Genomic DNA, 10,858 nt, shown 5'->3' with positions numbered 1-10,858 from the left:
AATGAATATTCAGGGTTGATTTCCTTTAGGATGGACTGGTTTGATCTCACTGTCCAAGGGACTCTCCAGAGTCTTCTCCAGCACAACAATTCAAAAGCATCCATTCTTAGCCATTCAGCCAGTGGTACCTGGGAAAATCGCTCAGACACAGGGGCCAATGCTGGCCATGAGGTGCAACTAGAAGTGTCCATCCCCTAACAGTTTTGGGGAGGTCAGAAGTCAAGGGCAGGCGTGGGGGCCCATAATCGGTGAAACGAGGTCCATCCAAGTTGCTATTGCCTCAGCCCCCCAGCCTCTGTTCAGGCTGGGACGTGTGGGAATATGCCCCTGGCTCACTAACAATGACATCATCTCAAGTCTCTTTGTATCCCTAACCCCTTCCTTGGAGTTTGTGAGCACTTACAGAACCCCTCCAAGGTTTGAGGCTCCGTTCTGAATGCCTTCACTCACCATTTCTCATGCAAAAGTGTTGTTTCCCAAACTTGATTCATTGACCACCTCCATGATTTTTGCCATAATAATCTAACTCATTGAATACATAAATAATATTTAATCAATGTTTTGATTCACTTTCTAAAAACAAACTTATGTCAGGAAGGACGCTTCATATCACTCCTATAAATAAAGAAGTAATATCAGTTGCTAAAAATACAAGAAAAAAGAAAAATACAAAGACACTCTTGGTCTTTGGTGCTAGTCCCCAGTTCTGGTTCCAGTATACTGACAAGCTGTCTTCATGCTCTGTCTGGGCCTCTGTTTTCTCCTCTCTAAAATGGGGTTGTTGGGAGAAAATGCATGCAAGATGACTGGCCCAAGGTCGGCATGTCCTAGGTAAGATAGAGAATTCTGGGCCAGGACTTTCCTGGTGCCTCAGATGGTAAAGAATCGGCCTGCCAATGCAAGAGACATGGGTTCGATCCCTGGGTCAAGAAGATCTCCTGGAGAAGAAATGGCAATTCACTCCAGTATTCCTGCCTGGAAAATCCCATGGACAGAGGAGCCTGGTGTGCTGCAGACCATGGGGTCTCGGTGACTCCGACCCGACTTAGTGACTCAACTGGTTCTGCCGGTACTGACAGCTTCTCTGCTCAGGCCTCAGTCTCCTCCAGTCCTGCCCCGCCTCCCTTTATCTTTGAGAGCTTTTAGAGTTTCCTGTGCACTTTTCAACCACTGTCTCATATTAGTCTGCCTCTCAGCATATGACAGTGGAGATAGCGGAGGACAGCGGAGCCTGGTGTCCTGCAGTCCATGGAATCCCAAAGAGTCGGACACAACTTAACACCTGAACAGCAACAACAACAGCATGTGATAAGGGCAGCTGGGGGAGCTGACCTCTGCGGGTTAAGGGGCCGGCCAGGCCACAGGGCTCAAGTGATTTGCCCAAGGTCACCAGGGCGGAGTTTTGAACCTGGGCTGTCTGATTCCACCTGGTGTGGGCTTCCTCCTCTAGTCACTGGGGAGGCAGGTCCTCACCTCTGGATGGAATGCAGTCAGCAGGAACCCTGGCTGGCTCTAAGGACAAAGAGGGAACAGTCCCCGTCCAGGAGAGGGGGCTCCCCTCCCCAAGCCACCCCCGGAGGTATCCCTCCGTTTCCTCTGCTGAGCAGAGGAGAGAGCCCAAGGCCAGCGGAGAAAGGGCCAGGCCAGTGGTCTGGTTGGAGTGGGAAGGCGGGATGGGACAGGGAGGAGAGTCACACACACGGGTGGACAGCGGCCGAGAGACACGTGCACAGAGATGGGGAGAGACATAGGTCCCAAACAGAGCCAGGTGGGTTGTCAGACAGAGAGGCAGACAAGTCAGAGGGCGCGAAAGACACAGCCACAAAGAGACACAGCAGGAAGTTGGAGCCAAGGATAAGGACAACCCCAAAGAGACGGAATCAGAGCCGGAGCTCGCGGAGAGAAAGGACAGAGCGTGGCCTCGCTGGGAAGCGCCCGCCCCAACCCGGCGCCAGGGCGGGAGCGGAGCCGGGGCTCAGGAAGACGGAGGGCGCCCCGCTGCCCGGCAGGCGGCGCGCTGGCCGCGCGGCGCGACCGGCCGGCAGGGCCCGGGCCGGGGGAGGGGAGGGCCGGGGCCCGGGCCGGGGGCGGGGGCGGAGGCGGGGGCGGGGGCCGGGGAGGGCTGCCCCGGCCGCGCGCGAGCCCCGCGATCGCCTTTATAAGCCCGCGGGGTACTTGGCCCGGGCAGCGTCGCGCTCCCGCCCCTCCGCGTCCGCGCTCCCAGAGCACCGACCCTGCGTCCCTTGCGCCGGGACGGACCTTCGCCCACGAACTCTGCGCAGGTAAAGACTCGACGCTGGTTCCTGGCTCTCCAGGACCCCCGGGATGTGGAGCGTCCCAGGCCCCCTTTCCTCATCCTCCCCTCGCCGGGAGAGGGCGGCGAGGCTGGACATCAGGGGCCGGGCCGGGCCCTCCGCGCCCCCCCCCCAACACCGCCCAAGGCAGCCCATTCGGAACCTCCAGCCACCTGTCCCGCTCCCGCGCTCGCGCGCATCCGCGGCTCCCGGCGGGCGCACTGGGCGGGCCCAGAAAGTGGACGTGGCCCCAGCGGAGCCGGCGAGGCGGGCTGACTGCGCTCGAGTCGGCCGCTGCAGCCCTGCGGTCTCCCCGCCGCTGCCTGAGACCCCCATCTTCAGTCTCGGCACCGCCTCCCGTTGCCCAGTGGCTGAGCGGCTTCTGCGGCGCCCCCTTGGTCCGCGATCAAGAGACTTGGGTTGCCCACCCCAGAACTGCCAGCCATCTAGCCGTCTCGAGATCTTGGCACAGCCGCCAGAGGAGGGGGCTGGTCTGCCTGGGTGGGCTTCAAAAGTAGTTTGGGCCGGAGCTGGGAACGGTACAGAGAGGAAGGCACTTGGGTCCGGGAGTCGCAGGGGGGCGGGGAGGGGGCGTGGGGGGGCGGCGGGGGACGGACATCCGGCGTGTTGGAGTCTGTTTGGAAGTTGTAGCCGGGGGGCGCAGCGGTCTTGGGGCCGAGCTCTGGAAGCCCCCGAAGCTGGGGGAGTTTGCAGCGATCCGTCTCTGGGCGTAGGCAGGTGAGCGGCTGGCCCGGGGTGGGTTCCTGCAACTCTTCTTGATTAAGAAAAGGTTAAAAGCCTGGTCGCAATGGTGGGGCGGGTAGCTGAGCGGAGCTCCATCCTTCCCCCGCATTGTCTCTTCAGACCCTTTTTCAATGCAAAATGGGGCTGGGGGAGGGGTCTTTACAGCGGCTTGTGGGTGGAGGAGGAGATCTCAAGACTGGGCAGTTCTCTGGCCAGAAAGGGCCTCTGGGCTCTCGGAAAGAAAAGGCTTCAGGTGGGCCCGGCTTCCCTGGGAGGCAGGGGGTGGGCTCCCACACCTGCAAAGTTGACAGCGACCGTTTTTTGAACACCTACTGCGTGCCAGGCTCCAACACTCGACATGCATCATCTCCTTTACAAACAGGGAAACTGAGGCCTGAAGAAGTTAAGCAAGTCTGAGGCCAGGATTTGAAGCCAGACTCTAAACCTACAACCATATCCCTCTGCTACTTCTACACAAACCCAAGAGATGAGGGGCTGATCTTGGTTCTTCCTTCTGACTCTTCTGGTGTTCAGTCTTGCCTCCCCCTACGCCCTAGACCTGTCTTCCAATCTTTAGACCTCCCCAGGGTGTCTTCCCCACCCTACTCTCCACTCCCTGCCCACTCTTGTCTCCCCTCGTCTCCCACTCTTGTCTGTCCTCTCCCCTCCACTCTTGTCTCTGTGTCTCCTTTTCTCTTCCTGAACTTCAATACATCTGAACTCCATAAGCAGAAACGGTTCTTGGACGAGGCTTCCCAACTTCCCAGCCCCTGGAGTGAGACAGAGGCTTCAGTGATAGCCCCTGTCTGTATCTGTGACCCCACCTGTAAGATAAGGGAGTGTACCTCTCTCATAAGACTGTTGTGAGCAACAAAACTGAACTGAGGGCAGAAACAGAACGCCGTCTCCATTCAACAAACATTTATTAATGACCCAAACCCTGTTCTAGGTGCTGGGAATGCAGAGATAAATTACACAGACATCTGCACACTTGTATAACAAAACTTTTTCAGGCTCTGCAACTGACACTTTAGAAAAGGAATCAAGCAATTCACAAGCAAGGAGATTAACAGGCAGTAACATGGGTAAAAGGGATCAGCCAACCTTTCGTTTTCACTAATAGAAAAAGGCAACCTAGCTGTGTGACCTGGGACAAATTCTGTTGCCTGTCCTGCCCCAGTCTCCTCCTTTTAGCTGAGATTAGTAAATAGTATGATTAACGTATGCAAAGTGTTGAGCTGGTGCCTGTGTGCTTAAGAAAATTTTGGCTCTCATCAGCTCTAATCTCAATGGAAAATGCAAACTTGAGATGGGGTGTAGGGTTTTGTCTCGCCCCGAACCCTGGAAACCTGTCACCCACCGCCTGGCCCCTGCCCATTCCCTGATGGGTTGTGTTGTCGAGTGGCACGGTGTCTGCCTTGCTCACAGTCAGATGCCACCTCCTGTCATCCTAGACTCAGCCTTGGCCAGGAGCCTGGAGCTCGGTGTTGGGAACAGGCCTGGGACTGAACCGCCAGAGTCCCTTCCGCCTGGATGTGTCCCAGCTTTGAAGTGAGGTGAAACCATACTCAAGCCCTACCTGTCGTTACATACCCGACCAACCCTGCAAACTGGATGCAGTCCTACAGATGAAGAAACCCGTCCTGGAGAAGGGAGGTGACTTGTTCAAGAACAAGAGATGCTACCTGGGGAGCTGGGGCTGGAGCCCTGGGAACCAGCTCCAGTGATATTGGTATTGTATACGTCTTTGGGGATGAGGCCTCCTAATCCAGGGGTAGGATCCAATGGCACAGCTCAGAGTGCTCACTTTGAATAGGTCCAGCTGGAGTTATTAATACAAAACTCAGAGCTTGAAGAGAACATTACGGGGAGAGTGAGCAAGCTGGGCTGAGGACCAGCACTCAAAATCTCCGTGTGGCCACAGGAATGCAAACTCAGCTTTCCAGTGCTACGTCGTGGTCCTCGTCCTCCGCAGGCTGGAGCTAGGCTGTACAGTGTGTATTTTTGTTTTTTTTTTTTTAGAGATGTCCTTACTTTTTTGAGGGCTTCCCAGGTGGCGCTAGTGGTAAAGAACCCGCCTGCCAATGCAGGAGACATCAGAGACGTGGGCTCCATCCCTGGGCCAGGAAGATCCCCTGGAGGAGGGCATGGCAACCCACTCCAGTATTCTTGCCTGGAGAATCCCATGCATAGAGGAGCCTGGCAGGCTACAGTCCACAGGATTGCTTTTAGAGGGCAGCTGTGGGCAGTAGATTGGAGGTTCATTCCCAGCACTGCTGTATGACTCTAGACAAGTTTCTTTCCCTCTTTGAGCCTTAGGTGAGGAAATCATCCATCATATGGGTTAATAATATATAGTTTGCAGAGTTGTGAAGGGTTTGCAAGATTATAATGGTTTTTCACCATTGAATGGCTCAGTTGGAAATGACCACTGTTCGGGATTGTTGTTGAGAAGTTAATATTCTCTGTGAGACATTTCTGGCTGCTACCAGGTGATTCATGAGGGCCAGAGGGAAGGCCCTGTGTAGGTTACAAAGGCCTCGACAGGAGGCAAAAGAATGGCTTTAGGATCAACACCTTGGGTTCCAATCCTAGCTGTGTGACCTGAGGCAACTCACTTGACCTCTTTAAGTGCTGGGTTCCTAGTAGGCATCCGACAACTCTTCTCTGATGCTCGGTGTCCAAATAACATTCAAGAATAGTCTTCCTATTTTTCCACCCCCTCATGCCATCCCCCAACATTTCCTAATTGCTCCCAGAAAAACATCATGCTTAAAGTTTTCCATGCTGGAATTCTCAGCCTCATTGTGGCATGAAATCAATTGTTTGCATTTAATTTGACTTCTCAAATTAAGGGGTAAAATCGAGACGAGGGTGGGGGTTCAGGGGCGGGGGAAGAGTTGAGGAAAATGAAGTCAAACCAGATGTGTTTTTGTTTAACTGTTGGATGGTGGTTAAACTGCCTGGGTATTTACATCGTTCTTTCTGAATTCCAGTAACTAAGAGTCAAGTTTCACTAAAAATTGTAGTGTTCCTTCCTGGCTACCGTGGACTTGTCCTCCCCATTATTATTATTATTACTATTTTATGTTCATCTGAGGCCACAAAGTACTGGCTGCAGAAGAGACCTCATAGATGCCTAGAATTTCAGAGTTGGAAGGCATTTAAAGGCTGCTTCTGTCAACTGGCTACTTTGCAGACCAGGGAGACTGACGTCCAGAGAGAATAAGGGCTTGCCCAGGGTCTCCCATGACCTTTCTGAAAAGTATCCACTGTCTTGATTTTGGTGTGTACTATTTCCATGGCATAACTTCAATATATATCTATTTTTTAAAAGAAAGAATTGCTGGTAAAATGAGGGGCAGGGAGACAGTTTAGAGGAAAGCAACAAACATGTTTGATGGGTAGATAGTAGGTGATACAAAAAAGATACTAAAAAATATTACCACTAAAAATGTCTCTGGTCTGAGGGACAAAAATAAGGAGATCTTAGAGTCTTCAAATATATAAAATTTTAAACAAATTTTGTTAATATAGTTTTACATTTTAATAATGGATTAAATATGTGGAATTTCAACATAAAGACTCTTCAAAAAATAATGACATATTTGGAATATAAAATTATTGAAATGTTAAAAAAAAAAAAAGAATTGTTAAGGATACAGTTGGTGTGAGTTGGTGGGAAAAATCTGCAACTCAGGACAGAGGTTAAGCCGTTGAACTGGTGCTACCTGCCTGCGTGACCTTGGGCAAGTCACTTGCCCTCTCTGAGCCTCAGGGTCCGTGTCTGTATCCCAGGATGCCCGAAGGGCATGAGCTGGGGATTTGGGACATCCCTAAGACTTGGAGTGGGTCTGATTTAATTTGAGTTGGTCCTCAAACATCTGTGGCTGAAGTTATGGTAGGTCAGTTGCAAACTGCCCTCCTGGGGCAGCAGGGGGTGGGGGTAGGGGAATTGTTGACTCCTACAGTGATTTAAAACTTGGATTTAGTTGTTGGTGTTGTGAAAACAAGTGATTTCGTTTTACATAAAACTAAGGGTTCTGGTTTCTCTGGGAAGATCAAAAGATGTGGCCACGCTGGGCTGCATCCCGCCTGGCCGCGGTGGCTGGAGCCGATCAGCAGCCGGTCCGTCCTCTTGACCACAGTCCCCTCTGCGCCCTGCTCTCACACCCAGCCCCTTCATCTCGTTGCCATTCCCGGCCTGCCTTCTGAGTGTGCAGTTTCTGAGCTAGGTGCATGTGGCTCGAGCTGGCCATCACGCTCGGGGGCGGAATGTGGGGCATAACGGACCCCAGCCCCTCTTCTGGGGCCTGGCAGCATCTCTGGAACATGTCAGCCAGGACGAGGGCGCTCTCTTCCTGCTTTACTGGTCCCGGGAAGGGGCTAAGGGCTCGAGAGTTCGGGGGCTGACCGAGCATCAGCCTGTCAGTTTTTAGGGAGCTAGGGAGCTGGGCCTGGGGTCCACCCCCTTGGGGACAGGCAACCCTGGGTGCTTCAGACTAGAGATTCCGCAGCCCCATCAGGGAAGGGACTCCCTTGACATCTAGTGCTCCCAACAGCCCTGTGCGCTGGTGATACTTCACAGACAGGAAGCACCATCCTGCACTCTGAAGCCACAGTGGTCTGTTTTTTCCCCTTTTCTGGGGGCCTAAAGTGAAGTGAAGTTGCTCAGTTGTGTCTGACTCCTTGCGATCCCATGGACAGTGGAGCCTGGTAGGCTACAGTCTCCTCCCCATGGACTGTAGCCTACCAGGCTCCTCTGTCCATGGGATTTTCTAGGCAAGAATACTGCAGTGGGTTGCCATTCCCTTCTCCAGGGGCCGAGGCCCACGGGTAACAGGCAGCATAACAGCTGCAGCAGAGATCTCCAGATCGCCGTGTCTGAGCTCGACAGTGAGGAAAGCCGTGAAGTCTCATGGTTAAAGCTCCTGGTAAACTTCCCTGGTGGCTCAGTGATAAAGAACCCGCCTGCCAATGCAGGAGATGTGGGTTCGATCCCTGGGTCAGGAAGATCCCCTGGAGAAGGAAATGGCAATCCATGCCAGTATTCTTGCCTGGGAAAATCCCATGGACAGAGGAGCCTGGGGTTGCAAGGAGTTGGACACAACTTAGCGACTGAGCATGAAAGACTCTGGAGGCAGCTGAGATTCTAGAAGGTCTCCACAAGCAAACTGCTCTGGGGGTTACAAGGTGAACGGGGAGAGCCCTGATTCCTGATAGCAGCCACAGGGCCCCTGGTCCTTGCACCCGCAAAGGAGTTCAGAAATGACCTTGAGTGGGAAGTAGCATTTTTGTGAGTACCCGCTGGGTACCATGCAATTTCCCCATCATCCTTGAACCTCCCCTGGCCCTCACACCCTGCTGTTTTGCAGTTGAGGCTCCAAAAGGATATCTTAGGTCCAAATCCCTCCCCTTGGTGGCTCGGTCACCCTGCCCTGACCTGGGAAGGGAGAGAGGGGAGGGGCAACAAAGGCTGTTTCCTTAGCGACCCTGTGGTGAGGTGCTGACCCCCAGGCTCATTCGAGAGAAGCATTCTCATCCTCCCAGATCTCAGTCTGTGATTCAAGTGGATTAATTTCACCCAGCCAGGTCTGCAAGCTGCCAGGCAAAGCTCAGGAAACATTTGATGTTCTTTAAAAAAAAGTGTTTAGGTGGCTTTTATCTGAAAACAAGTAAGTCCCACCTTTAGAAGGGTCTGCCATGTGACTTTCTGTTAAGTCAAGTTCTTGCCTGCTCTGAGGGACCTTTCACTTTGTCCACAGAACAACAGCGTGGCCACCGGCAGCTCTCAGGTTGAGGCGGTCAGGTCACTGTTGGGTTGGTCCTCTAGGCTGACTGTCACTCAGCTGCGTCAGGCGCGGCCTCTCTGAGCATCATTCATCTCTTTCTTCCTCCACCGGCCTCTTAAATACAGGAGTTAATAACTTTCTCACCTGCCACCGTTTTGGCTAGAAAGTGTGTCAGCTGACTCTGAGACCCCCCTCCCTTCACTCCTTCTTAGCACCTCGATAGCTGCCCTGTCTTTCCTGCCTAATTCAGCGCGCTCCCCTCTGCCACCCACACACACACTCGCTAACACTGCCATGCCCGGTGGCGCTCAGCGCCTCTCCTGGAACCGCTCATTTATCTAAACAGCAGCCCTGTGTGGCAGGTGCAATTATTCCCACTTTACAGATGAGGAAGCTGAGTCAGCCCGCTGGGAAGTGGGAAATGCACACATTCATCTCCTGCCATTGCCAATCCGCCCATTCAAGGCTGCTTCCTTCTTTGTGGTATGAATGACACAATCTATCTTCCTAGAAGGGTTTGGTTCCTTGTTTTGAAATCATCAAATCTAGTAATTCATGTTTCAGCTTTAGCTAGCCTAGCAAGATAATCAGAGATAAATAGATTCTCTGAACAGCTTATCTGAGCTCTCGCCTTCATCACTTGAGTTCACTTTTGTGAAAATGCCGTGTGTTTTAATTTTTCCCCTTGACCTCATCCTTCCAACTAACATTTAAGGCAGTGGTTCCCAACATTTTTGGCACCAGGGACTGGTTTCGTGGAAGACAGTTTTTCCACGGGTGGCAGGATGGGAGGGGTGGTGGCGATGGTTTCCAGATGACTCATGTGCGTTACATGTATTGTGCACTTTATTTGTATTATTGTTATATCAGCTGCCTCTCAGATCATCAGGCATTAGATCCTGGAGGTTGAGGACCCCCGGTTTAAGGTCTTAACTCTTGTCAGGAACTGAGCAAATCACTTTTAATGACCTTATTTAACTTGTTATCCTCTCTGTTTTATAGAGGCGAAAATTTGAGCTCAGAGAAGCTGAGTAACTTTCTCAAGGTCATACAGCTAGAAAGTGGCAATGAGACTCAAATTTAGGTCTCATGCCTTCCGTCAGATTAGCATCTGGATTCAGATTTTTGTCTGGATACAAGCCCTTGCTGTATATATCTGTTTTCAGTAGAACCATCTGTCTCTGGGGTTTGCAGAGTCATTTGGGGTGGGCCGTGTCAGATGGAGGGGACCCAGCATAGGCACACTCCTGGTTGGGCAGTGGCTTATGTTCTCCCAAACAATGGGCTTTGGCCTGGACATCCCCTCTTGTAGTCAAAGGGAGGACACGATGACCCTAGCAGGCAGCATCCTCAAAAACCCAGAGGGGCCTGTGTTCAAATCCCAGCCCTGCCATTTCAAGCTATGTGACCTTGGGCAAGTCCCTTCCCCTCCTTGGCTTTTGGTTACCCTGCCTGACAACTATGGCTTGTTCCAGGGAGTCAGTGTTAGGACTTTTCTAGTTCTGCTGCTGCTGAGTCGCTTCAGTCGTGTCTGACTCCGTGCGACCCCATGGACTGCAGCCTACCAGGCTTCTCCATCCATGGGATTCTCCAGGCAAGAACACTGGAGTGGGTTGCCATTTCCTTCTCCAATGCATGAAAGTGGAAAGTGAAAGTGAAGTCACTCAGTTGTGTCTGACTTTTAGCGACCCCTGGACTGCAGCCCACCAGGCTCCTCCATCCATGGGATTTTCCAGGCAAGAGCAGTGGAGTGGGTTGCCATTTCCTTCTCCAATGCATGAAAGTGGAAAGTGAAAGTGAAGTCGCTCAGTCGTGTCTGACTCTTAGCAACTCCATGGACTGCAGCCTACCAGGCTCCTCCATCCATGGGATTTTCCGGGCAACAGTACTGGAGTGGGGTGCCATTGCCTTCTCCCTTTTCTAGTTCATGTGTGGCCAAATAGTTGGCATGCGTACCGCCCCTTCTCCTGTGTTATACATGTCAGACGTTACTAATCAACCACTGTTCTCTTTCCTTCTAAACCTCAG

General features: G+C 52.4%; 1 protein-coding gene across 1 annotated transcript in view; it reads left to right on the top strand.

The window, feature by feature from the left end:
• The first annotated feature begins 2,142 nt into the window (after positions 1 to 2,142).
• ALPL (alkaline phosphatase, biomineralization associated) overlaps positions 2,143 to 10,858 on the top strand; it is a 63,740-nt gene continuing 55,024 nt past the window's right edge. The window contains exon 1 of the mRNA XM_055574231.1: positions 2,143 to 2,282. The gene's annotated coding sequence lies outside the window, so the exon portion shown is untranslated. The remainder of the gene's footprint in view (positions 2,283 to 10,858) is intronic.

The sequence above is a fragment of the Bubalus kerabau genome, chromosome 3 (genome assembly GCF_029407905.1).
Source record: "Bubalus kerabau isolate K-KA32 ecotype Philippines breed swamp buffalo chromosome 3, PCC_UOA_SB_1v2, whole genome shotgun sequence".
NCBI classification, from domain to species: Eukaryota; Metazoa; Chordata; class Mammalia; order Artiodactyla; family Bovidae; genus Bubalus; species Bubalus kerabau.
The sequence above is the reverse complement of the archived record's forward strand: the minus strand, read 5'-3'. Positions and strand labels throughout refer to the sequence as shown.